Source organism: Gorilla gorilla, chromosome 23, assembly GCF_029281585.2.
Source record: "Gorilla gorilla gorilla isolate KB3781 chromosome 23, NHGRI_mGorGor1-v2.1_pri, whole genome shotgun sequence".
NCBI classification, from domain to species: domain Eukaryota; kingdom Metazoa; phylum Chordata; class Mammalia; order Primates; family Hominidae; genus Gorilla; species Gorilla gorilla.
The window spans coordinates 25,348,070-25,374,537 of record NC_086018.1 but is presented as its reverse complement, the minus strand read 5'-3'; the positions used below and the strand labels follow the sequence as shown (position 1 = coordinate 25,374,537).

At 41.2% G+C, this 26,468-nt stretch overlaps 1 long non-coding RNA gene across 1 annotated transcript; it reads right to left on the bottom strand.

The window, feature by feature from the left end:
• Positions 1–524: 524 nt before the first annotated feature.
• On the bottom strand, positions 525–26,468 carry LOC129529474 (uncharacterized). The gene is made up of 4 exons (XR_008674998.1): positions 26,188–26,468; positions 22,797–22,969; positions 21,877–22,042; positions 525–644 (listed from the first exon to the last, which is right to left on the bottom strand). It is a non-coding gene; the product is annotated as an uncharacterized lncRNA (long non-coding RNA).

Sequence of the window (26,468 nt, the reverse complement as noted above, 5' to 3'; positions counted from 1 at the left end):
CTGCCACATCCTGGGCTATGCTAGGTGGTCCTTCGGCGCTCTTGTGACCTCCGTGAAGCCCATCACCGTGTGGACCACACCGTGTTGTAAATGCTTATTTACCTTTAAGGCCTGGGCACCTCCTGTGAGGCCACTCCTGACAGCAATGTCCACCGTGGGGCTTGCAAAGGGCACACATTGTCATTGTTCACCAAACTGAACTGGATTATGTGCCTAGTTCTGCCACCATAGCCACATGTCACTTCTTCACTCAAAGCTGCACTTTTCTCATCAGCCGAGTGGGCACAGTGAGAGGCAACCTATATCACCCACTCACCAGCTTGGGAATACAAACAAGGTTGTGCTGCTCCTTCTTTCTCTTTTATTTATTCTTCAATTGAGGTATAACTTACTTCAATAGGGTAAAAGATACAGATTTCTTAATAGAATTTGCATTTGTATATACCTGTCTTATTCTGCTCAGGCTGCCATAATGAAATACAACAGGCTGCATGGCTTAAACAACAGAATTTTATTTTCTCACTGTTTTGGAGGCCAGAAATCCTAGACCAATGTGCTGGCTGATTTGGTGTCTGATGAAGGGTCTGTTTCTGACTTGCAGAGCACCACGTTCTTGCTGTGTATTCACATGGTCTTTCCTTGTGCTATGCATGCAGAGGGCAGGAGGAAGAGAGGGAGAGAGGGGGAGACAGACAGAGAAACAGAGAGTGAAAGACAGAGTGAGTGCACAAACTCTGCTGTTTCTTTTATAAGGATGCTAATCTTATGGGATCAGGGAACCGATGGTCTCATTTAACCTTAATTCCCTTCTAAAAGCCCTAGTTTTAAACATAACCATATTGGGGAATAGGGCTTCAAAGTATGAATTTGAAGGTGTGAGGAGACACAATTTAATACATGGCAATACCCATACAACACTACCCAGATTATGACAAGAATATTTCAGGTATCTCAACAGTCTCCTTTATGTCCCATTTTGGTTAATGCTCCTCCTTCCAAAAGTAATCACATTCTGACTTCTGTCATCATAGATTAGTTTAGCCAGTTCTTGAATTTCGTATAAATAGAACAATGAGTATGGTATACATTTCTGTACGTATTTTGGTTTCTTGTGCTCAATATTAGGGCAGTGAGTTTCTTTCATGTTGTTACATTCTCCTCATCCTTCTTCTTTCTGAGTAACAATGCATTATAGAAACATACCAAAATTTATCTTTTTTTTAACCTGTTGATGGACATTTAGGTAGTTTCTAGTTTTAGGCTATTACAGATAGTGCTGCTATGAATATTCTTGTGTAGGCACTTTGGTGGAAATATATAAACATTCCTGTGTATATATGTGTAGTAATATCCAGAAATGAAATTACTGGGTCACAGTCTGTGCTTTCAGCTTTTGTAGCTACTGCTAAACAGTTTTCCAAAGAGATTGAACCAATTTGCACTCCCAAATTGAGTATGAGAGTTCTAGTTGCTCCACATCTTCCCCAACACTTGATAATATCAGTCCTTATTTTAGCCATTTTCAAGGGTGTGTGGTGATATGTCATTGTAGTTTTAACTTGAATTTCTTTGATGACTAATAATGTTGAATAGGCTTATTTACCATTTAGCTATCTTCTTTAGTGAAAATAAAATCTCTTTTAAATATTCAAATTTGTTAAACCCCTAAATTACCAGAAAGTCCACTTTTTTCCTCTTGTGGTCTCTTCCTCTGCCAGCAAATTGTCCAGAAAGTCTGTTCCAAGGAGGTCAGTCTTGCTTCTGAAGACAGGTATAGAGTAAACTAGAGTTTCATTCATAAATTATCACTATCTAGTCTTTAGTCTCCACAATGCGCCACTGTTGGGAACTTGTCTGGTGAAGTCTGGTGCACCTGTTTCCCAAGTTTTGAGGATGTTGTTCCAGATTCCTGTCCAGATTACAGAACTGCTCCATGCTCAGGGTCTCAAGTAGTCTTTTAGAAGTCACAGTCAACCATACAGTCACTGAACGCTATAGGTTGGTGGTCGTGTTTTAGAAACAATCAAATCAGGGGGCTGTGACTAGAGGGTCTATCCATTTCAGCTATGGTCCTTTTCCCCAAGCACCCAGATGTTATTATGGGGCTGCATCTCTAGACTAGACACCCCATTTCTTCACAGTGATCTCCACTGTAGGGCTTTAGATGTTCACCCCCTGAACCCGCCGCCAATTTGCTTCATCCAGGACCTCCCCAACCCTGCAAAGAAGTTCTAAAAATGTTGAATTTTGCAACAAAGTCAGTTCAGGTCTCAATCTTTTTCCTCCCAGGTGGCTTCTTTTCCAACCACAATGTAAATTTATCCTTGCCCATTGAGAAATCTTGGAGGGGAGAGTGGCAGTCATGTGCCAATGGTTCTATTATACCTTTCCTTCAAGGAATGGGTTTTCACCTTAACTGGAGACACCACTTATGTGGCTCTTTTACAGTCCAAAATTTTACCACAGGGTGACTTACCATGTCAACCTAGAGAAGTGGCTGATGGGTTCTTTTAGTGAAAATAAACTAATTTATTAAAATAATATTTTAATGAAAACAAAATAATAATTACAAGTTCTGTTTCACCAAGTATCTCATTACAAATATTTACAGGGCTGTTATTTTGCTTAGTGATAATGGATTAAAGCATTTAAGACCCTTGGGTTTGAAAGCTGGTTGAGAGGCCTGGATTTGGGGAATGATCTGGAAGCCATCAAGAGTGGCCTCTAGGTTTGATATGGTTTGGCTGTGTCCCCACCCAACTCTTTTTTATTTTTATTTTTTTGAGATGGAGTCTTGCTGTGTCACCTAGGCTGAAATGCAGTGGCACGACCTCGGCTCACTGCAACCTCCACCTCCCAGGTTCAAGCGATTCTCTTGCCTTAGCCTCTGGAGTAGCTGGGATTACAGGTGCGCACCACCACACCTGGCTAATTTTTGTGTTTTAGTAGTAGAGATGGGGTTTTGCCATGTTGGCCAGGCTGGTCTCAAACTCTTAACCTCAGGTCATCCACCCGCCTCGGCCTCCCAAAGTGCTGGGATTACAGGTGTGAGTCACTTCACCCTGTTCCCACCCAAATCTTATCTTGAGTTGTAGCTCCCATAATTCCCATGTGTTGTGGGAGGGACCCAGTAGGAGATAATTGAATCATGGTGGCAGTTTCCCCCATACTCTTATTCATTGTAGTGAATAAGTTTCATGAGAGCTGATGGTTTTATAAAGGGAAACCCCCTTCTCTTGGTTCTCATTATCTCTTGTCTGCTGCCATGTAAGATGTGCCTTTCACCATCTGCCATGATTGTGAGGCCTCCCCAGACACGTGGAACTGTGAGTCCATTAAACCTCTTTTTTTTGTTTGCTTTCTAATAAAAAATAAATTACCCAGTCTCAGGTACGTCTTTATCAGCAGCATGAAAACGGACTAATGCAAGGTTTTAGCGGGTAACTGAAGCTGTAGAAGTGGATGAGAGTGTTCAGGAAGATGACACGGAGAGAAGAGAGATGGATGGGACTGAATTCCAAGAGCATCAGCATTTAAGAGATGGTCAGAGAAGATGCAGGAAGCTCAGCAGGTGCTAGGGCACATAATCAGATGTGCCTTGAAGAAGATACTTCTGCCACTCTGCAGAATAGGCTGCAGATGTGCAGGGTTAGATGCAGAAAGACACCTGGGGGTTGGAGTGGAGGGTCAGGAAAGAGATGATGGGAACTTGGGCTTGGGGATGTGGCATTTGGGGAGTCAGGTCAACGGGGCAAGTTGGAGATGAATTGGGCAGGGGGGTGAGTGGACAGGATAAGTCAAAAGGTATCCAGCTTGTGTTGGTGACATTCTGCTAGATGGGAAATTCTCAAGGGCATCAGGGGCCTGGGCAGAGGTTCAAGGTCATGAGGATTCATTTGGACATGTTGAGGTTGAGGAGTTTTAGAGATAATCCAAGCAGAAAGACAAGCTGTTATAGGCTGAATTGTGTCTTCCCTCCACTCCCCCACCAAATTTATATGTTGAAGCCCTAACCCTCAGTACCTCAGAAGGTAACTGTATTTGGAGATAGGGCCTTTAAGGAGGTAATTAACATGACCACATGTGTATTTGAGAGTGGCAGGTGGGAAAAGGGAGAGGATGGAGAAACCACCTATTCAGTACTATGCTTATTACTTGTGTGATGAAATAATCTGCACACCGAACCCCCATGACATGCAATTTACCTATGTAACAAACCTGCATATGCACTCCTAAACCTAAAATAAAAGTTAAAAAAAAGGTGATTAAAGCAGGGTGCAGTGGCTCATGCCTACAATCCTAGCACTTTGAGAGGCTGAGGTGGGGGGATCGCTTGAGCCCAGGAGCTCAAGACCAGCCTGGGCCTGGGCAACATAGAGAGACCCCGTCTCTACAAAAAATTTAAAAAACTAGCCAGACGTGGTGGTGCATACCTGTAGTCCCAGCTACTTGGGAGTCCGAGGCAGGAGGATGGCTTGAGCCCAAGGGGTTGAAGCTGCAGTAAGCCATGATTGCACCACTGCACTCCAGCCTGTACGACACAGCAGGACCCTGTCTCTAAATAATAATAATAATAATAACACTAAATAAAGAGATGATTAAGTTAAAATGAAGTCCTTAGGGTAGGGTCCTAATCCAGTCTGATTGGTGTCCTTTTAAGAGGAAACTTGGATACAGAGAAAGACACTCTGCATGTACAGAGGGAAGACCATGTTGAGGACACAATGTAAAGGCGCCATCTTTGAGCCAAGGAGAGAGGACACAGGAGTAAACAACCCTGCTACACCTTGAACGGGGACTTCCAGCCTGCAGACCAGGGAGAAAATAAATTTCTGTTGTTTAGAAAGTAGCCACCCAGTCTGTGCTACTTTGTTACGGCAGCCCTTTGCAGATTGATAAAGTTGTCCAGGAGCTTCAGCCCTATCTCAGATGCTGTGATTGACCAGGACGAGCCTAGGGTACGGGAGCCCTTACTGACTCTTCCCTGGTCACTCTAAGCCCAGCCAAGAATACCTAGCTCAGCTTTCTGAGCACCGTAAGACTTCCAGTCAGGCTGCCCTGAAGGAGAAAGCTGAACAGATCAGTATGTAACATGGGGCTTGACTTGGAGGCACCTCACTGCCTCCCTCACCCTTGGGTGCTGGCGATGCCAAATTGCACATCACCTCTGACGGCCCATTGTCTGCGCTCTTCACAGACCTCACAATGGCATTTCATGAATATTTACTGAGCTGCTCAGATATGCAGCAGGGAGAACAAACAGAAAGAGAGAGAGAGACAGAGACAGAGAGAGGGAAGGAGAGGGGAAGGGGAAAGAAGGAGAAAGGGGACCCATCCTAATATTTGCGTCACTCAGAGACAGGATGGAGCAGAGGATGCTGGTACAAGGGGAATCTGGTTTGAGAGTGTGAGCTTTTCCAGGGGGATAAAGGGAACAGCTTCTTGTATAATGAGATTGACTTTTAAATTGAAAGTGCTAGTGCTTGTGCTGCGGTTCAGACTTCCCTGCTGTGTGTTTATTCCCAAGGCTCTAACATTAAGACATAGTACATACGAGCTGGGAGCATTCAATTAGGTTTTCTGTTATTAATCAGCCAATTAAGCGGCAATCTGTGGGATATACATTTTCACTCTTAAAGAGGTGAGAAGTGTGCTGGAGCCCCCAGTCTGGTTTGAAACGCCAGCATGGTGTGGAGGGAGAGGCCTGGGATCTGAGAGAGCCAGGAGGAGAGAGGATGGGATGCAGTAGCAGGAGAGAGTGGATCCCATCCGACGGGCAGTGTTGGTATTTTTGTTCTAGAGACTTCTGGGAAGATGGCCATGGAAGGTTTTCCTGTGGAGGAAGGTCAACTGGAAGAAAAACTGTTAGCTGTGAAGTTTGGCTGACTTTGGAGTCAAGTCTGCTACAAGAAATACTGCTTGGCTATGCTGAGCCTCAGTTTTCCCATCTGCAAAACGGGAACTTTTAACCTCTATTTTTGAGTCCTTCCTCCTTTATAAGAAGCAAGTCCAATAAGATAATGAATATGGAAAATTTTTTTGTAAGCTATCACATGCTAGAGAGGGCATAAGGAAGCAGTAGTGGCCATGATGGACAAAATTTCTGCATAAATACATTTGAGGACAGTAATAGCTCTTTGAACATGAAAGATTAGTATATAGACTGAGTGGCTAATAAGCACCTATACTTCATGCATTAAATTAATTTGATGGTTCCAATGAAACAGACAAAAGGAAGAGAACACTCTTACCCTAAGTAATACTTCTCAGCCTGCTCTAATAGATAAATCCTGGCTAGGCGCAGTGGCTCACGCCTGTAATCCCAGCACTTTGGGAGGCTGAGGCGGGTGGATCATGAGGTCAGGAGATCGAGACTATCCCGGCTAACATGGTGAAACCCTGTCTCTACTAAAAAAATACAAAAAAAATTAGCCAGGTGTAGTGGCGGGCGCCTGTAGTCTCAGCTACTCGGGAGGCTGAGGCAGGAGAATGGCGTGAACCTGGGAGGCGGAGCCTGCAGTGAGCCAAGACCACGACACTGCACTCCAGCCTGGGCAACACAGTGAGACTCCATCTCAGAAAAAAAAAAAAAGATAAATCCTTCAATTCACTGTACCCCAAAATGTAATCAGACTGCAACAATTGGGCAGAATTGGGGAAGGGAGAATAAAGAGAAGATCCCAAAACCTTTGTAATACAGACTCAGACATTTTATTTATATTCATAATAAGTACCAATCAGAAGAAAGCTGTCAATCTGTTGAGATGGTGGGTCCTTAAAGGAAACAAAATAAGAGCAGCTAATCATTAGGGCATAAATCAATTGTAAGTGTTTGGATTTGTGATTAGCATACAAATAATTTGTTGTTAGACATTTTTGAAATTAAGTGTCGGTGTAATTAGCACATAAATCATTTGCACATGGGTGTTCCTGAAGTGTCTGATGTGTAATTAGACATAAATCACTTGTATCTGGGAGTTTCTAGGGCGTTTGTTATGTCATTAGCACACAAATCATTTTTACATTGGTGTTTTTAAAGTGTTTGTTGTGTAATTAGCACATGGATTATTTGCAAACACTGTGTATGTTTCAGATTATTTGCTGTGTAACAAGCATGAAAATTATTGGTACATAGAAATTTCTAAAGTATTTAGTGGGCAATGAGCACGTATTTAATTTGTAAATGATAGTCTCTAAAATGCCTTTTGTAATTAGCACATAAACCATTTGTATATGTGTATGTTTAAGTTTCTTGATTTGTAATTAGTGCACAGATCATTTTGTGAATGAGCTCTCTTAAGCAATTTATAATTTGCATGAAAATCATTTATCAATGGGTGTTTCTAGAGTACTTGATTTATAATTAACATATAAGCAATTTGTAGATAGGTCTTTAACAACTGCTTGAAAAAAGTTCTTCCTCTTTTAAGAGATACTCTTTTATCCTGTTTACTTTTGCTTAGCCAGCCTAATTGCACTTGTAGAAAGAATTTATAAGTTGATAAATTTTTATGCTTTTTTACTCACCGAAAGTTTGGAATGCATAGCTGTATACTCAAAGTGTTTTATAAGTCTATTCTTGGCTTATATGAGATCAAAAGTCTGGTGCCTTCTTAGAGATTAGGGTCAGATCTCAAAGTCTCTTTCACCAAGGTGGAGTTGTATCTTATGTTTCAGGGGATCATAAAGTGTCCTGTCTTGGACCTAATACTAGGGATCTAATGAAAATAATGACAGGCAACACCAATTTATAAAAAATATGAGCTTTATCCAAATAAGAAGCCCAAATTCCCTAGAAAATGACTGTAAAGGAGACAGAAAAGATAATTAAAATTGTTGTGCACTCAGTGGATGCCAGGCAACACCCTAATTGTTTTATGAGAGAAATATCAATTAATTATAATAACCATCATGAGAGTCAGGCATTATAGCACCAATATTAATCAAAGATACAATGGAAAAAAGTTCCAGAGTTAAGGAAACCTTAATAATGTGTCTTGAAAAACATCACCATGTTATGAACAAAGTAATGAAGAAAATGACCATGACTAGATTAATTCTGGCTTTGAATTCCAAAGGTAAATGAAAAATCTTCTAAGGATTTAGACAGAAAACATTAAACATTAAAATAATAATTTAACTTCAAAAGACTAAGATTTCTCCCTGCAATAATAAATGTCCCCAAAAGGGCAACTTAAAAGAATAAAAGAGGAGACCCAATAATTTTATACCCAGCCAAACTGTTTTTATTGTCTGGAAGTGGCAGAAGAAAACATTCTTATCTATTTTTAGTATTAAAAAGCATATCTTCATATTCTCTTCTAGAAAAAATTACTTGAGGATGGTCTACAGACAACAAATATAGCAAAATGTGGAACTCAAGAATGGCTAAATGACGATAAGAAAGGACTTGCACATAAACCATGTCTTGGTTTGAATCCAGCAAGAGATTCCATCTGACCAGTGTAGTAAAGAATGCAGCTTAGAATTTGGTCCCAGCAAAGGAAGAGAAGAAGGGGGAAACTCTCTCTATATTACAGGTAGTTAGGAATGAGCAGGGCAGGAGAGGGTTCTCCCCCCACCCACTAGAAATTTGTGGTGATGGCTCAACAATTATTACATTGCTTCTCTAAAAGTGATAAATTGGCAGCTGGCACCAGGGAGAGGCTATTTCCTGATGGTCCACACTTATTAACACTAAAGTGTTAATTAAAGCCAGGCCCCAGGGAGAAGTAACTTCCTGGGCATACACATTAAGAGACAAAAATGGCAAAGTATGATCTTCTGGGTACACCACCAGAAAAAGGATGAAAGCCTCAGATGGGCATGCATGTAACTCCCTAAATACACCGCACATGCTCAATTCCCAAGGGTGAGGAAAACACTGAACATGCAGAAAGCTCACCCTAAGGGAAGAATCATGGGAAATAGGTGAGCCTCTAAAGTCCTAGGATCAAGATTAAATGACCTACTTTTTTCTCTCTCTTTGACCTTCAGGTGCCCACTTGGATCTCTTCCAAGGGTTCTTTCCTCTCTTTCCTGTTCTAAAGACTTTTTAATAAACCTCCACTCCTGCTCTGGAACTTGCCTCAGTCTCTTTTTCTGCTTTATGCCCCTCAATCAAATTCTTGTTTCTGAGGAGGCAAGGGCTGAAGTTGCTGCAGATCCACACAGATACAGAGCAGTAACTTGGGGTAACCCAGATCTCTTCTGCTGGTAACAAGATGTCTCCAGTCATAAGAGATTCTCACTCAGTATTAAGAAAGTCCTGGAGATGACGTAGTACCAGCCTTGCCAAATCACTTGTAGTGAGATTTCACAATCTTTAGTTGTTCATAAAACAGCTTGCAGTATCTGTATCCATAGTGTTATAATTGAGGTTTTTCTTTAAATCAATCCACTTGATTTTTAAAAACATTTATTTCAAAAGATAATTTACGTAACACTTGTAAATGTAAAACCCTCATCATCAGCCATAAATAGAAGGCAATCATAAATATAAAAGCAGTGAGAATATTAAATTTTGACATTACCAGGACATACAGGGTTTTGTCTGTTTCTTTTTTTTATACTTTAGCAACTTGGGAATTAAAATGTAACTTACAACAAATGGTCTTTTACAACTAATTGGAAGATTGGTTTTCTTTCTTAGAGGTATGCAAAAATAGTGGCGCATTTGAACAATCATGGCATCTTAGAGTGGGTGGAATACAGTTATAATATTCTATTACATGTAGCTGGCCATATAACCACTTCTCACCAAAAGTTTTGTGTTTGAAGACTATTTGCTGCTTAAAAAGGGAGATTAGCAAGTACTAGAGAAGTGTTAAAAACAAGTAATAACAAGTGAAATCTTCCCATATAATCAGATCGAAAGGGATTTGTGGAAGGTCTACTTCATTCCACAGGTCAAGGCTATTTAAAGCTGTGTCTGCATATGCCCCAGAAGCAGCTCTTCCACGCCCAGTGGGAAGCAGTCGTGTGTAAAATTCTTAAACAAGTTCCTCTTAACAACAGTCTTTAAAAGAGTAGTGCAGGGTTTTCCTGGCCATACCTCCGGCCTCACCGCCAAGCCAAATTTGCCCAAATACAAGAAGATTGTCTCCAAGACCCCACAAAAGCATAATGTATTTGTATACCTTTCAAAGAAAACGCAGTGGAGACTTGTGATTTCTATAATGGTATCAATACCGAAGCCCAGGCTCAAACAGGTTTTCCAGTCTGTTCCTGTAAGTGAGCAGACAGGCTGGGGATTGGTGGGGAGCAGCCAAAAGTCCTACTTAATCCCTAACTCACTGGTACAGGACCACACTGATGGCTCTTAAGCACAGCCATTCTGTCCTAGCACTTTCCGGCAATGGCGGAACCATTTGCACAAGAGTTGGGGGCTGGGGGGCATTAGGCGGAAGGTAAGGAGAAAAGGATGCAACCAATATGGCCTATTCTGTGTCCACAAAAGCAGAGCTTCAGAGAGTAGCATGAGAGTTGCTTTTCCTGTCAGAAACCTGAGAAAATATTTTCTAAATATTAAAAACTGACATTGAATGACCTGATTTCACTGGACTTTTTTTTTTTTTTAATTGAGAAAGACAAACTGGTTGCCCAGTGGTAAATATTAGGGAATTCTGAAGGGCTCAACCTGTTGTCTTCTGCCTGGGATTCCTAAATGATCCAATGTTAACTTTACCTTCTTTTGAATGAATATACATACATGATGTATGATGTACTGTATATATTAAACACAGAAAAAGAGGGTGAAAAGTTAGAAAGCAAATCCTATAACATTAACAGAGATGACCTCTTTGTTGGTTGAATTCTGATTGATTATTTTTACTCTATACTTCTCTCTCTTTCCCAAATGTTTGACCATGAGTGTTTATTGACCTTAGAATCAGAAAAGAAGACAAACATTAGAATTTGCAATATTTACATACCTATCAATCTTAAGGATGTTTGAAAAAGCTTAGGAAAAACTATGATTATTTTTGCATGACAGGTTTTGGGTGATTTTTATTTTTTTCCCCACTTTTTAATATATTACTTTTTTTTCTTAAACAACAATGGATTCATTTTGTAAGAGCAATGATAAAGTTATTTTAAAAGGGAACAAAAACAAATGGACTCAACTGTACCTTAAAGTAGTCCAATAAACTTCCCAGTTACATGAACAGATGTGTGTGCATGTGCACACACACGTATATTTACACACACATATATTTACAGTTATGCACCACCACCTAACAGTTGGGGTATTTCTGAGGAATGCAGTTAGGTGATTTCTTTGTGGGAACATCATACATGATTTCACTGTATGAACATCACAGAGTGCATTTACACAAACCTAGATGGTGTAGCCCACTACATACCTAGGCTTTACGGAACCTAGGAGCTCTTACTCCCAGGCTACAAAGCTGTACAGCATGTTGCTGTACTGAATACTGTAGTCAATTGTAACACAATGGTAAGTATTTGTGTATCTAAACATAGAAAAGGTACAGTAAAAATGTGGGCTGGGCGCGGTGGCTCACGCCTGTAATCCCAGCACTTTGGGAGGCCGAGGTGGGCGGATCACGAGGTCGGGAGATCGAGACCATCCTGGCTAACACGGTGAAACCCTGTCTCTACTAAAAACACAAAAAGATTAACCGGGCGTGGTGGCAGGCGTCTGTAGTCCCAGCTACTCGGGAGGCTGAGGTAGGAGAATGGCGTGAACCCAGGAGGCGGAGCTTTCAGTGAGCCGAGATCGCGCCACTGCACTACAGCCTGGGTGACAGAACGAGACTCCGTCTCAAAAAAAAAAAAAAAATGTGGTATCGTATTCTTATGGGACCAGTGTTGTGTATGTGACCTGTCATTGACTGCAATGTCATTATGCAGCATATTACTGTATATACAGTTATATAATGTATTCATAGATATAGTTATTATATATTCACTAACCTAGTTTGAGTTGGGTTTTATAATTTATAGCAGAAGGAGTCCCAATTAATACACTGTTGCAGACCAAGTTGGACTTTATCTTCCTGCAAACTCACGTTCATCCCTAGGTCCCTCTCACTGAAAAGCCCCTTAATACAGGTCATTTTTAATGGTTTGCTTTCAAACTGGTTTTCTAAGAAAACAGTCCCAGCAGGTTTGACAGAGTGAGAGCAGCCTGGAGTGGCTCGGGGAGAAGAGCCCTCCAGATTAAGTTACCGGCTGCGGAGGAGAGTGGACTGAGAATGTTTTCTAAATAAGCCTCGACACAGCCTAACGGCACATGCCTGCTTTATTTCTCCTTGTTAGCTCTGACCTCTCTCCCTCACCCAGCACTCCGCCATGCACTCAGGACTAATTTGTTCAAATAAAACCTGACTGTTTGCAAGCCCAGGTGAAAGCGATATATTTAAATACATCTTTAAAGTCAAATAATATATATACACACATATACATATTATGAGAATGCTGTTCTTGCTTTATTAGCCTCAACTGGAGAAGGAAGAGGGGGAGAGGAGATCTTTCTCAGGGCTGATTCCCTGGCTGTGCAGCCTCAGGGAAATTCCTTGCCTTCCCTGAGCCTTTCAAATGGGTCAAGATGACCTACAGATGTTCCCTTCCAGTGCTGACATTTTTATTATTTGTGAGAAATGAGAGGACCCGCAGATATGTTAAACATTCATGCATGTGTTTACTCACCTCATCCTACCACTCCATTCATTCATTCATTCTGGTGCTTGAGTGAACAAGTAAGCTGGTGAGGTGGGATGGCAAGCGTAATTAGACAGACCTATATTCAAATGTCAGTTCTGTTAGCTGGGACAGCTCCCTCAAAGTCCTGGGACCTCACTTACCTGAGGGCCCAGGGACCTCTATAAAGTGAGTATAGCCTTACCATCCCCAAGTACCGGAGAGGGGAGATCTACATGAAGATAAAATTAGAGGGCCCGGTACAAAATAAATCCCTAGATCACACCAATTTCCCAATTTTAGAGCCCCTCTTCATATCTTTATTATTTTTTTTTAATGAGAACTTAATCATACAAGGACTTTTGCTTCCAGCAAGATGGGATAACAGGGCCTGGATTTACCCTCCCATATGAAACAACTAAAACAGAACAAAAGAAAACACATAAAACAATGGTTTTCAACACATCGAACATCAGATATCAAAGAACAGTGATCCCAGAGAGATGGCAAACAAATGAGGTGAGCTCTACAATTGCCCCAGCTTATACCTTGAGAGAGACTCCAGTCCACAACATAGGGAGGGGGAACTCAGACAGATCTGGGTGTTCTTAAATGGAGGAGATAAGCCTGGGTGTCCAGGGAGGCCAAATCTGCTACAATTGGCAGAGCCAAGTACCAGAGAGAGAAAGCTGGAAAAGAGAGCTCTGGGGATTTGCAGAGGGCTCTCCTTAAGTACTCAGCAGAGTGCTTATCAACAAATGCTTCTGAGGAAATGACCAGAGGCAAAGAGGAAGAAGTACTTGAAAGGATTAGGTACCATAATACCCAGGAATAACTCCTGTTCCATCAGGTGGAGCTCTCAGAAACATTTTACCTTAGTACTGGGAATAATTACTCCTAGTTCAAACATTTTTCTGGTCCCACCTGACAAAGCTTAAAAGTGAGACCTGAAAGGATCAAACTGTTTCCAAGTAACTGCATCTAGGAACAAAGCTCAAGAATATTTATAGAAATACAAAAAAATTAGCACCTGAAAGGATAAAATTCACAATAGCTGGCACACAATCAAAATATTACCAGGTATGCAAAGAAGCAGGAAAATAGAACCCATAATGAGGAGAAAATCAGTCTACTGAAACTGAGTCAAAATGGCAAGGACATTGAAAGAGCTTTTAAAGTTGTATTTCTTATGTTCAAGAACCTAGAGAAAAGATTGAGCATATTAAGTGGAGACATGGAGACATAAACATTTTCAGAAATAAAAACGACCATATCTGAAATGAAAAATATATTGAATGGCATTAACAGAAGATTAGACATTGCAAGAGAAAAGATTAGTGAATCTGAAGACACAGAAATGAAAACAAACCAAATCAAAACACAGAAAAACAAAGAATTAAAAAATCGAACAGAGCATTAGTAAGCATTAGTAAGCTGGGGGACAACTTTAAGCAGCCTAACACACATGTAGTTGGAGGTTCTGAAAGGAGAGGATGGAAAAATGTTTGATGAAAACTCAGATTCAAGAAGCTTAACAGACTTCAAATGCAAAAAACAAACAAATAAAATCTATTCCAAGACAAATGATAACCTAAAACAATGAAAAAGAGGAACAGAGAAAAGAACATATTACATGCAGATGGAAAAAGATAAGAATTATAGTAAACTTTTCATTAGGAACAATGCAAGCCAGAAGATAGTGAAGCAGTATCTTAAAAAAAAATGTTTAGAAATATATATCCAGGAAATATATTTTACAAAAAATGAAGTGAAATAAAGATTTCTTTAAAAAAAAAAAAGATGTGAAAGCTAAAGCGTTTTTTAGCTAAAGCTAAAAAAAGACACGTTAAACTCTGCAGGAAATGTTAAAGAAAGTCCTACAGGCCAAAGGAAAATGATACTAATGTGGAATATGGGTATTCAAAGAAATAAAGAGCACTGGGCATGGTCACTGAATAGGAAAATATAAAATACTTTTTTTCCTAACATCTAAATCCCTTTAAATGATAATTCATGGTTTAAAGGGAGAACACTAACAATGTATTGTGGGGTTTATAACATACATAGTATGTAAATTGTTACAGTAAATGCACAAATGCCAGGTGAGGAGAAATAGAAGCATATTGTTGAAAGGTTCCTATACAATATATGAAGTAGCTTAGTATTTTTTAAAGGTAGGCTCTAATAAGTTAAAGATGTATGCTATAAACTCTAAAGCAACCACCAATAACACAGAAAGTTATAGTTAATTCCAGAAGGGATAAAACAGAATAATAAAATAACACTCAATAAATCCAGAAGACTGGAAGAGAAGAAGAATAAAACAAAAAACAGATGAGACAAATACAAAGTAAATAATAATATGGTAAGAAGATAGATTTCAGTCCAATCATATGAATAATCATGTTAAATAAAAATTATTCAAATACCTAATTAAAGGAGAGGTTGTTAGATTGAATAAAAAAGCAAGACCCAACTATTGCTTCTTATAAGAAATTTAATTTAGATATAAGGATGCAATAAATTAAAAGATGGAAAGATATACTTCCTAACACTAATTAAAGAAAGCTTGTGTGGCTATATTAATGTCAAACAAAGTACATTCTTGAGCAAAAAGTATTTTTATTGATAAAAAGGAATGCAAGCCTTGGTTTCACATTAAAAAATCAGCGTAATTCATCATATTTACAAACTAAAGATGAAACACCATATAATCATCTCAGTATTCACAGAACAGGAATTTGAAAAAATTCAACAACTATCAATTTCTATTAAAAACTCCTAGCAAACTAGAAACAGAGAGAAACTTTCTTAACTTGATAAAGGTTACCTATGAAAAACTTACAACAAACACAATATTAAATGGTAAGTAAGTGAATGCTTTCCCTTTAATATTAGGAACAAGGCAATGACGCCTGATATCAGCACTTTTAGTCAACATTTTTCTGGAGATTCTGGCCAGTACAATAAAGGAAGAAAAAGAAAGTAATAAGAGGCACCTATATTTATTAGCAAACAATATAATTATCTTTCTGGAAAACCTGCTGTATCTACACTAGAGCTTGTAGAATAAATAAGTAAATTTAGCAAGGCTGAAGAATACAAGATTGATATACACACTCAATTACATTTCTATATATTAGTAATGAATAATTGAAAATTGAAATGAAAACCCACTACTGCTTGCAATAGCATGTGAAAATATGAACTAGGGATACATCTGAGAAAAGGTGGGCAAAACCTTCATATTGAAAACTAGGGAATACTGTTGAGAGAAATTAAAGAACATCAAAATGGAGGAAGAGGTATACTATGTTCATGGAACAAAAGAGTCAATATCATCAAGATGCCAATTTTCCCTAAATTGATCTATGGATTCAACATAATCCCAATCAAAATCCCAGCAGGCTTTTATTATTTGGTAGAAAAAAAGATACAATGATTCTAAAATTTGTATGGAAAAGTATAGAACCTAAAAAACCCAAACCTCTTTAAAAATAGAAATAAAATTGAAAATATATTTACAGTACCTGATTTCAAAGGCTAAGTCCAAGTTTCCTCCTATTCCTAGTATGGTATTAGAAAAAAGATCAATATATCAATGGAACAGAACAGAATCTAGAAATTTACCCATACATATACAATCAGTTGACTTTCAACACAGGTGCCTCGGCAATCTAGTGGTGGAAAGATAGTATTTTCAACAAATAATGTTGGAAAAATGGGCTACTCATATCCAAAAAATTAATACCTTTTGTCCATACTTAATGAAATAAAAATTAGGTTAAAATTGATTAAAGATCAAAATATAAAACCCAAAACTATAAAACTTCTAGAAGAAAGCATATCAGAAAATCTTTGTGACCTTGAGTTAGGCAAAAAGATCTTTGATATGACACCAAAACCATTATCCATAAAAGAAAATATTGATAAATTGGACTTCATAAAAATTAAGAACTTTTGATCTTTGAAGGGCATTGTTAAAGGAATCTAAAAATGCACAGAGTTAGAGAGAATATTTTCACAACACATATTTGGTATAGTACTTTTATCCAGAATACATAAAGAACTATTAAAGCTTGATAACAAGCAAACAAACAGCCTGATTAAAGAATGGGCACATGCTCAAAACTGATGCTACAACTATCTCAAAATAAGATGCTTAGTTCTGAGAGAGGGCGAAAAAGATTGAATAGATGCTTGAACAAAGACAATATACAGACGGCAAATAAGCAATGAAGAGATGCTCAACATCATTAGCCATTAAGATACTTGAAATTAAAATCTCAATGATATACCATTGTATACTGATTTGAAAGTCCAAAATGTAAAAGGCTATTCCTATCAGGTGTTGGCAAAGACAGAGAGACACTAGAATTCTTATTCACTTCTGTTAGACATGCAAACTGTACAGCCTCTTTGAAAAATGGTTTGTGGTTTTAAAAATACTTAAACATACTGCTACCATGTGATCTAGCCATTTCACTCCTAGATACTTATCCAACTGAAGGGATCTATTCATACAAAGACTGTACATCAATATTCATGGCAGCTTTATGTGTAATAGCCAAAAACTGGGAATAATCTAAATAACACCCATCAAAAATGGGTGAATGGATCCACAGACTGCAGTACATTCATGCAATGGAATACTACTTAGCAATAAAAAGGAATGAGCTGTTGACATATGCAAAAACTTGGACAAAACTCAAAGGTATGCTGAGTTAAAGAAGCCAGACACAAAAGATTACATGCTATATGATTCCATTCATATAGAATTATAGAAAAAGCAAAGGAATCTATACTGACAGAAAGCAGAACAGTGGTTGCCTGGACTGCAGGGTGATAGTGGAAGTGGGGAATGATGAGAGGAAGAGATGACAAGTTGACTTCTGGGGCACAATTGATCATATGTTTATGATCTTGAATGTGTTGATGCTTTTATAGGTGCATACATATGCCAAAACCAATGAAATAAGAAAGAATTTTAGAAGTAAACATAATCGCAGAGTCCTGCTCTTGGCAATTTGAGTCTACTATCAGCCCCTGAGGGTGAGAACTACACAAATTTCCTCTTATTAGTCTAAGGTCCCAACCACACTTGACAGGTAGGAGGGAATGGATAAGCCCTTGACTGTTCCTATCAAGTAGATCTGAGTTCAAGCCCCCATCTTACTTTATGCTTGCTTTGAGAATGAGAACAAATGGCTTAACTTCTTGGAGCCTCAGTTTGCTTTCCCATAAAATGGGCACATGAATAGACATCCAGATATTTACTATCACCTCCATCATTCCACACTGTAAAGATCAGTTCACTTGTCTGGCCTCCCTTCTCCCATGCTGGGGTCAGGTGCTCCTCAACCTGCCTCTGCTTCCTAAGGCCTGGCAGAGAGTGGGAACTTTCCATGTTCATCTCACTGTCTCCGAGTAAAAAGTGATATGTGTCATGCAGCACAGAGCCACTCCAAGTGACCAAAGGCTACTACTGTCCAAATCCCAGAGACTCTGACCAAGCATGCTGTGGTCCAGGGTGGGAGTGTGGAGATGAGAACTGCCCCCTCTTTGGTGAGCAGTCACTGCAAGGCCCTCTTTGGTGTCTCATTCTACTCATGCCTCTCTGAGTGTGTGGCCCAGCACAGGGAGGTGACCACCATGCCAGCCCTTTGCCATGTCTGTTCTTTGGGAAGACACCTCTTTTCCCCTGAGGGCTCTAGCCTGTCTTACATCACAGTCAGGTACCTGGGGAGATGTAGGCAGGTGGCAGGATGTTGACTGTTAGGATAATCAAATTAGAAAATAAAAGGACAGTGCCTGTAGCAAGTGTTTAGTAAATAACTGTCATTATTATCATCTTGGTATTTACGATAGTGAGTTCTTTGGGGCTGGGTATTGTCTACTGCTTCTCCACTCCCAGTACACTGCCTGCACACAGTAAATGCTGGGTTCACTAGCAAATAAATGAATTCATATGTTTCTTAGCAAATGAATGAATGAATTCAGGCCTGACTTTACCCAGGTACTGACTGCCTGACCACCCTAAACTTGCCCTATAATTAGAGGCTTGGGCCTGCCTCAGTGTGTGGGTGAGGCAGTCTGTTTCAGCCCAGATGTGTCCCTGGGCATCAAACTCCATGGAATAGAAAGATGGGGGCAGAAAATCAATATCTACAAGCAGGAAAAACAGAATGTTACTTGCATTCTCATATTCTAATATCTTGAATCCTTAATCAAACCTATAATCTAAAATTCAAAAGAGGGCTCAGGGAAAACAAAGACTGCTTCATGCTCAATAGAAGCTTGGGCCCTGGTTGAAATGCATTGTGGTTTTGCTCTATGAAGTCAGGAAAAGAGAATGAGATAGAGGAAACAGCAACAACAATATCTAGCTACCATCAGTTGAGTATATCCAATGTGCCAAGTACTGTGCATGCCATTGAATCTTTATGACCTTAGCAGTGGGTGTGATTCTCATATTCATGGGGAAACTGAGGCTCCAAGAGGTGAAGTGACAGGCCTTTGGTCATAAAGTGGGTAAATGGTGGGGCCAGGCAAAGCCAGCTCAACTGATTTGCAAAAGCTCTCTCTTCTCCTCCATCCCAGGCTGTCTCTGGTCTCATTGGTTACTCCCTTCCCTCTGCTCACACATTGTCTTTGTCCACGAAGTATTACTATAACAGAATGCCTGAGACTGGGTAATTTATGAGGAACAGAGATTTATTTCTTACAGTTCTGGAGAATGGGATGTCTAAGATTGAGGGGCTGTATCTAGTAAGGACCTTCATGCTGTGTCATTCCATGGTAGAAGGTGGAAGGGTGAGAAAGAGTGAGAGAGCCAGAGGTTAAACTTGCAGCCTCGAGCTAGCCCTTTTATAATTGGCATTAATTCATTAATGAAAGTGGAGCCCTCATTAAACACCTCCCATTAGGCCCCACCTCCCAACACTGTTGCATTGGGGATCAAGTTTCCAGCACATCAACTTTGGGGGACACATTCAACCTGTAGCACCCACCTATTAGAAATCTTGGGCCAGGTGGGGTGGCTCATACCTGTAATCCCAACACTTTGGGAGGCCAAGGCAGAGGGATCACCTGAGGTCAGGAGTTTGAGATCAGCCTGGCCAACATGGCAAAACCCCGTCTCTACTAAAAATACAAAAATTAGTCAGACGTGGTGGTTTGTGCCTGTAGGCTCAGCTACTTGGGGGGCTGAAAGAGAAGAATCACTTGAACCTGGAGGGCGGAGGTTGCAGTGAACCAAGATCGTGCCACTGCGTTCCAGCCTGGGTAACAGAGCGACATGCTGTCTAAAAAAAGAAAAAATAAAAAAATCTTGGCTCATACCCTTTCAAAGAGCAATTCCAGCAAGTCTGTTTGGCCACAGCCCTTCTGCTCTTGTACCTAATTGGCTGGTCTTTGGAAAATGGAGTGACCCCTGAGAAGTCAAGGTGGACTCTCAGTAACAGCTTGAGCCTGGTAAGTTAGGAGACCTTTTTGAAATTGGATTGCAACCATATGAGCTCATGTGACCCATGCGAGAGGACTTGGAGGAGGGCTAGTGGTAGTGTTGGTGACATCAGGACCCCTCACACATGCTGGCCCTTTGCACATGCTGTCCCACTGCCTGGAATCCCCTCCCCGCTCACCTCATCATTCTGAGGTCACAGCCTCACCTTCTCACTCTGGCCTCTCCTTGTTGCCCCCACACCCATTCTCCTCCCCTGCCTAGTTTCCTTCCATATTACTTGATACTTTCTAGGGAATTATATATTTTCCTTTATTTCTTTGATCATTGCATATATAGACCATAGTTTACTCACTTGGCTTTTACTGATAGCCATTTATGTTTTTGGTCTTTGGCCAGAAGGAGCATCCTTATGCATATATCTTTGTCCACTGTGCAGTGATTTCCTTAGGATGAAAAAGTCCCTGGTGATGGAATTGCTGAACCAAAGATACCCAGTAACTTTCTGATGTGGTACCTTATGACTTAATATCAGCTGTTCAATCCAGAGGAGGCCTGTTAAAGTGAGTTTTTGTATGGACTTTGACTAACTCGCTTTGACTTGCTCTCTTATTAGGAAGAAGTGTGGCCTGAGCCTAGTGCCGTGGTTGTCAATTGGAGCAATGCGCACAAATCTTCACTCCTCCCTGAACCCACAGTCTTTACCATGTGATTTTGGAGAGCCCTTCAACACTGACTCTGCACCATGCACATGACATGCTTTGGGCAACAAGATGTCAGCTTATGGGATACATAGGCTTCCAATACGCTTGTTTGGATGGGCTTTCTTTCTCCTGCTCCTTGCCATCACTGCAAGACGTACATGCGTAGGCTACCCTGGAGGATGAGAGATACATGGAGCAAACTGAGATGCCAGAATCATTCCCACTGAGGCCAGCCTCAATCAGCCAACAGCCAGCCAAGCCCTGGACATGAGTAATCCCCAGCAAGATCAGCAGAACCACCTGGCTGAGCACCCTAAATGCACAAGCAATGCAAACTTATTGCTGTATGCTGCTGAGGTTTTGTGGGTTTTTTTAAAAATGTAGCATCAGTCAATTAGCATAAGTCAATAGATAACTAATACACAAGGCATGACAGTGAAACCAATTTTCTCACTGCTCTACCAATAGTAGGGGCTTTTGCAGTCATCCTCTGCAGGCCTGGGCATATTCTAAAATAACTCCATTGGTATGCACATTTGTAAAAATTTTGATTCTGCTTATCAGCTGGGGGACTTGCTACTGCTTCTTGGAAGAAGCAGAGACCAAAGTAAGATTTTGAAGGAGAGAGGAGGTTAGAAGAACTTGAAGGTACGCAAAGTGATGAATAACGTCAGGCCCATGACCACTGAGTTGTGTTCTAAGCTCCTTGCCATCCAGGCTTACCCCGCACGGTTAGGGATTTCTGATGAGAGAAAGCAAGGGAAGTCATCTACAAAGGCAAGTGTTAACCTTGAAATAAACTTGCATGGGAATTTACCGTGTTAGTTACCAGCATGAAGGACACAAAATAACAAAGAGGGAAAATTTATCAACCACAGTTTTGCAAAAAGCCATGCAGTGGTGTGGTTAAGAGACCTGGTTAGGGCATCAGCATGTCTTGGCGTGAATCCCAGGTCTGCTACTAATTTTTGTGACTAGGGACTGATGCTATAACCTCTCCGGATCTCCTTTCCTTGAATGCACAGCAGGGGTAAAAGCACCTACCTCATGTGTGCTCTGTTGCAGACTTAGAGTCCTTCCTTGGAATGCTTTGCTCTGCTCTTCTTGGCTTGTTGGGCTCCCCGAGATCTCCCTGAAAAACATCTTCTGCGCTGGGTGTCCCCTTTTTATAAATGCTCCCATGGGGAAAGTTCTGATTCATCCACTCCAGCTAAATGGGTGAGACTCAGAGGGATCAGATGGGGAAGCCTCACACTCTTCGTTAGTCAACAACAACAATAATAACAGCTACCAGGATTTGAGCACTTACTTGGATTATCATAACAGCCCTATGAAGGAGAACCTGTCATGATCACTCCCATGTTACAGGTGAGAATTTGAGCCTTGGAGAGTTGAGTCATCTGCTCAAGGTCACACAGCCAGTAGTGCAACTCAGGTCTGCCTAAGTCTGAGAGGTATTATCCAAGACATATACCAATATACCATAGATCTAGTTAGAAATGTAGTTGCCCTTAGAATAAGAACAAAAATACCTTTCAAGCAAATCTCATCCAGAGCTCAAAACATAACATAAGAGATCTGAGCCCATCTTAGTGCTCTTTCTTCTAGGCTTATTTCTTTCCCCTCTAGAAGCCTTTGGCCTTGCTGTTGCTTCCATGGGCAGTTAGAATAGGCTAAGCTTTTCTGCAGTAACAAAATAATTCCTGAATTTTAGTGACTTCAGACAATTTTTATTTCTCACTTATGCTACTTGCTCCCCAAGAGACAGCTGAGGTGTTGCAAAGCACTGACTTCACTCAGAGGTAGGACCAGCTCTGTAATTTGCAGAGCTCAGTGCACAATGCAAATGCAGGACCCCTTGTTCAAATATTGCTAAGAATTTGAAGATGGTGACAACAGAGCAATAAACCAAGTGCAGGGTCCCTTTAACTGTGGGACCCTGTGTGACTGCACAGGTTGCTCACCTGTGAAGCTGGCTCTGTTGAGGGGTCCCGACTGATGGAGGCGTCATGATTTGGGGCTTTGCTGTCATCAGAGCAGAGGGCTTGGGAGCCCAGCAAATCACTCACTGCCTCTTAAAGTTCTCCTGGAAGGGATACTCATCACTTCCTCTTGCTTATGTTCATACTCTCCACTTCTGTTCCAAATGGAGGGAGGAGAGATGGAATATTTGTACACAGACCTCAATGGCCACCCACCTCCTGCCCCCACCATGGTCTTCTCCAGTATGTGCCCCCATACCTCCTCTTGCTATTCCTATTCTCCAACCAGATGCCATCTTCCCAGAATACTGAGATGACAGATCACAACAAAGAGGGCACAGCCATCCTTTCCCACCCCCAGTGCATCTACCTCCTACTGAGACCTCCCTTCCTTGCCACTGTTCTCACCCTTGACTCAACCATCTTCATCGTGAATCTGCATGGTCATCTACCTGCAATTCAGGTTATGATGCTTGCCCCCAAATTTATTTTGTAGACAGTAACCTAAGGGCTCTTTAAAAAGCGCCATTCCTCTTTTTCAAACCTTCCAATGAATTCCAGTTGTGAATTGAATGGTGTCTCCCCACACCAAAGAATATATTAAAGTCCTAATCTCTGGAGCCCGTGACTGTGATCTTAGTTGGAAATAGGGTCTTTGCCGATGTCATTAAGCTGTACATTATGATGGGAGTACTACTGGAGTAGGGTAGACCCTTAATCCAGCAAGACCAGTATCCTTATAAAGAGAGGACAAGGAAACTCTAAATGGACACACAGGAAGAGAATGCTATGCGGTGACAGAAACGGGCACTGGAACAACATGCCTGTGAGGTAAGGAACACTGAGGAGTGTTAGCAACCCTGGGAGCCAGGAGAGAGGCCTGGAAAAGATTAACTCTTTTTTTCTTTTTTTCTTTTTGAGATGGAGTCTCGCTCTGTCACCAGGCTGGAGTGCAGTGGTGCGATCTCGGCTCACAGCAACCTCCAGCTCCCGGGTTCAAGCGATTCTCCTGCCTCAGCCTCCCAAGTAGCTGGGACTACAGGCACACGCCACAAAGCCCAGCTGAAAAGGTTAACTCTTAGAGCCTTCGGAGGGAGCATGGCCTTGCCGACACCTGTTTTTGACTTCTGGCTTTCAGAACTGTAAGAAAGTGAATTCTTATTTCTGAAAGCCTCACAGTTTGTCACAATTGGTTACAGCAGCCCTAGGGCACTAATACACTGCCTGTCACCCTAAGAATCAAATTTTAATGCCTCCCCTCACTTGGCCTATAAGTCCCTGCATGGCCTGAGTTCTGCCTACCTCTCAACCTTATTGCAAACCACAGTCCACTATGCCCACTGTACTTCAACGACACTGGCCTCTTTTCTGCCTTCAGACTTTTGTTCTTGCCATTCCCTCTGCCTGAGTAACCTTTCACTACAGCAAGATTGGGCTCTTCTCATTCATCAAGTCTCCACTAAACTGATCTCTTCATGAGAGGCTATTTCTGGGGCCGTATGTAAAGTAGCTCCTTCTGTCTCCACATTGTCCTTGAACTAGCCCTTCACTATCTTTGATCAAAGATCCCTGGTGATCTTCCTGACATTTTTCACTATTAGTGATGATTTTCTTGATCTATGTATGTGTTGTCTGCCTTCTCTACTGGAACATAAGCTCCATGACCAATGTGGAGAATAAACTATAAGGTGGGCCCCATGATCTCCACTTCCCAATACTCACACTCTTTTGTGACACTTCCCTTGAGTGTCTTGCCTCTATCCAATGCTATAAAGGGGATAGGATGTCACCTCTATGATTATATTGTATAAAACTGTAATGCCTATCTTGCTAATATGTGAATACATTATCTCCCTTGCTAGCTTAGATGGTGCCAGTGGCCATGTTGTAAGCCAACCTATGGAGAGACCCCCAGGGTAAGGAACTGGAGACAGCCTCTAGCCAATAGCCAATGAAAAACAGAAGGCTTCATTACTCAGTGTTAATGGAACGGAATTCTGCCAACAAACACATGAATTTGGAAGTGGCTCCTTCCCCAGTCAATCTTGCAGATGAGACTGCAGACCCAGACAACACTGTGATGGCTGTTTCACAAGAGATCCTGAGCGGAGGATCTTGCAAAGCCTGGATTCCTGACCCACAGAAAATGTGAGATAATAAGTGTTTGTAGTTTTCGGCCACAAAGTTTGTGGTGACTTGTTACATAACAGTAAACAACAAATACAGTCAATGACCTGCTCTCTCTTGTTTGCTCCTCTGACTCAAGGCCTGGCACAGTGTATCTCTTATAGCAGGTGCATAGTTAACATGCATTGGCTGATTTAATGCATGGTTCTCATCAACACGGCACTGCAGCATGTTGCCAAAGTGTGTGTATGTATGTATTGTGTGCGTGTGTGTGTGTGTAATAGATACTATCATATACATATTAATATTCAGGGTAGACATATATAGTAGGTAGTATATTATAGATAGTATAATATGTATATATGTATACACACGCATGCACACATACACAGAGTAGAAAATTAGACTTTCCAGTGGAGATGAAAGATAGCCAGCACTAGACTTGACCTCATGGGTTAGGGATTTTTGCCACAATCTTCCTCCTTGTCCTTCACCTTTTATTTTTTTTCTTAACATTTATAAAGAAATAGGTTGAATTGTACCATTACTAGGGTCTCCAGCAGTTTTGCTTTCTATTCCAGTCTTTGGAGGAAGGTCATGAAAATGCTTACTTTTTCATGTTTTTTTTTTTTTCTGGCCTGGTCTCAAAAAATTTAAGACTCTTCGAGTTAATATAATAAAGTTAAAAAGAGATTGAGATAAATCAAAAGAGATGGAGAGAGAGAGAGAGACCGGGGTGGGGGGGAGAGAGAAACAGAGAGAGAGAGAGAAATTGAGAGAACCAAGCAAGGCAACTCCTCCTGGTTGAAGTCTGGCGAGATGCTTATTTAACATTACAAGAAGGGTGAACAATTAGGACATCCTCTCCTTGTGCCTGCAGACTCCATCTCGGAGACTAATAGATATTTACTTAGTCCTGTCGGTCGTGCTGTGTTTAATATTTATCCATCACAGGAAGCTGCTGCATGTTAAATGTCAGCCTCTTGATTTCGACAGCTCGTGGCTACGCAGCTCACAGCTACAAGCAGGCAGAATTGCACAAACAGCCCCAGCGGCCCCTGGCCTCAAGCCTGCCTGGCTTCCTGGCAAACCCATGCCCCGTGTCTGTGCAGTGCCCAGGACTGGCCACTTGGTGGGTCCCACAATCTCTGAGGGGTCCGACCCAAGGTCCTTGAGCTGGGTATTCTGTTTGGGGTATCAGTTAATGCCAAGGACAGCAGGGCTGTGGCAGTGGGAGGGGACTTACCTTTAGCGGCTGACACATGCACCAGGGACCGTGCCAGCTTCTGACCTCCACTCTCTCCTTACGTCTTCAGCACAGATACATTCTACATTGTTCACTTGCCCCTTCAGATTCTTTTTGCTCCCTGCTACCTTCAGCTATGCACCCCAGAAAGCTGAATAGCTTTCAGTGGGCTGCATCCAGTTGTGAGGGTCTCCCTTGGCAGCTTGTGGCTGAGTTCAGCCAATAGAGAATCCCAGAAGGAGCTCTGCGGGTGGGACAAGAGAGAGAGATGAAGGCGTTTA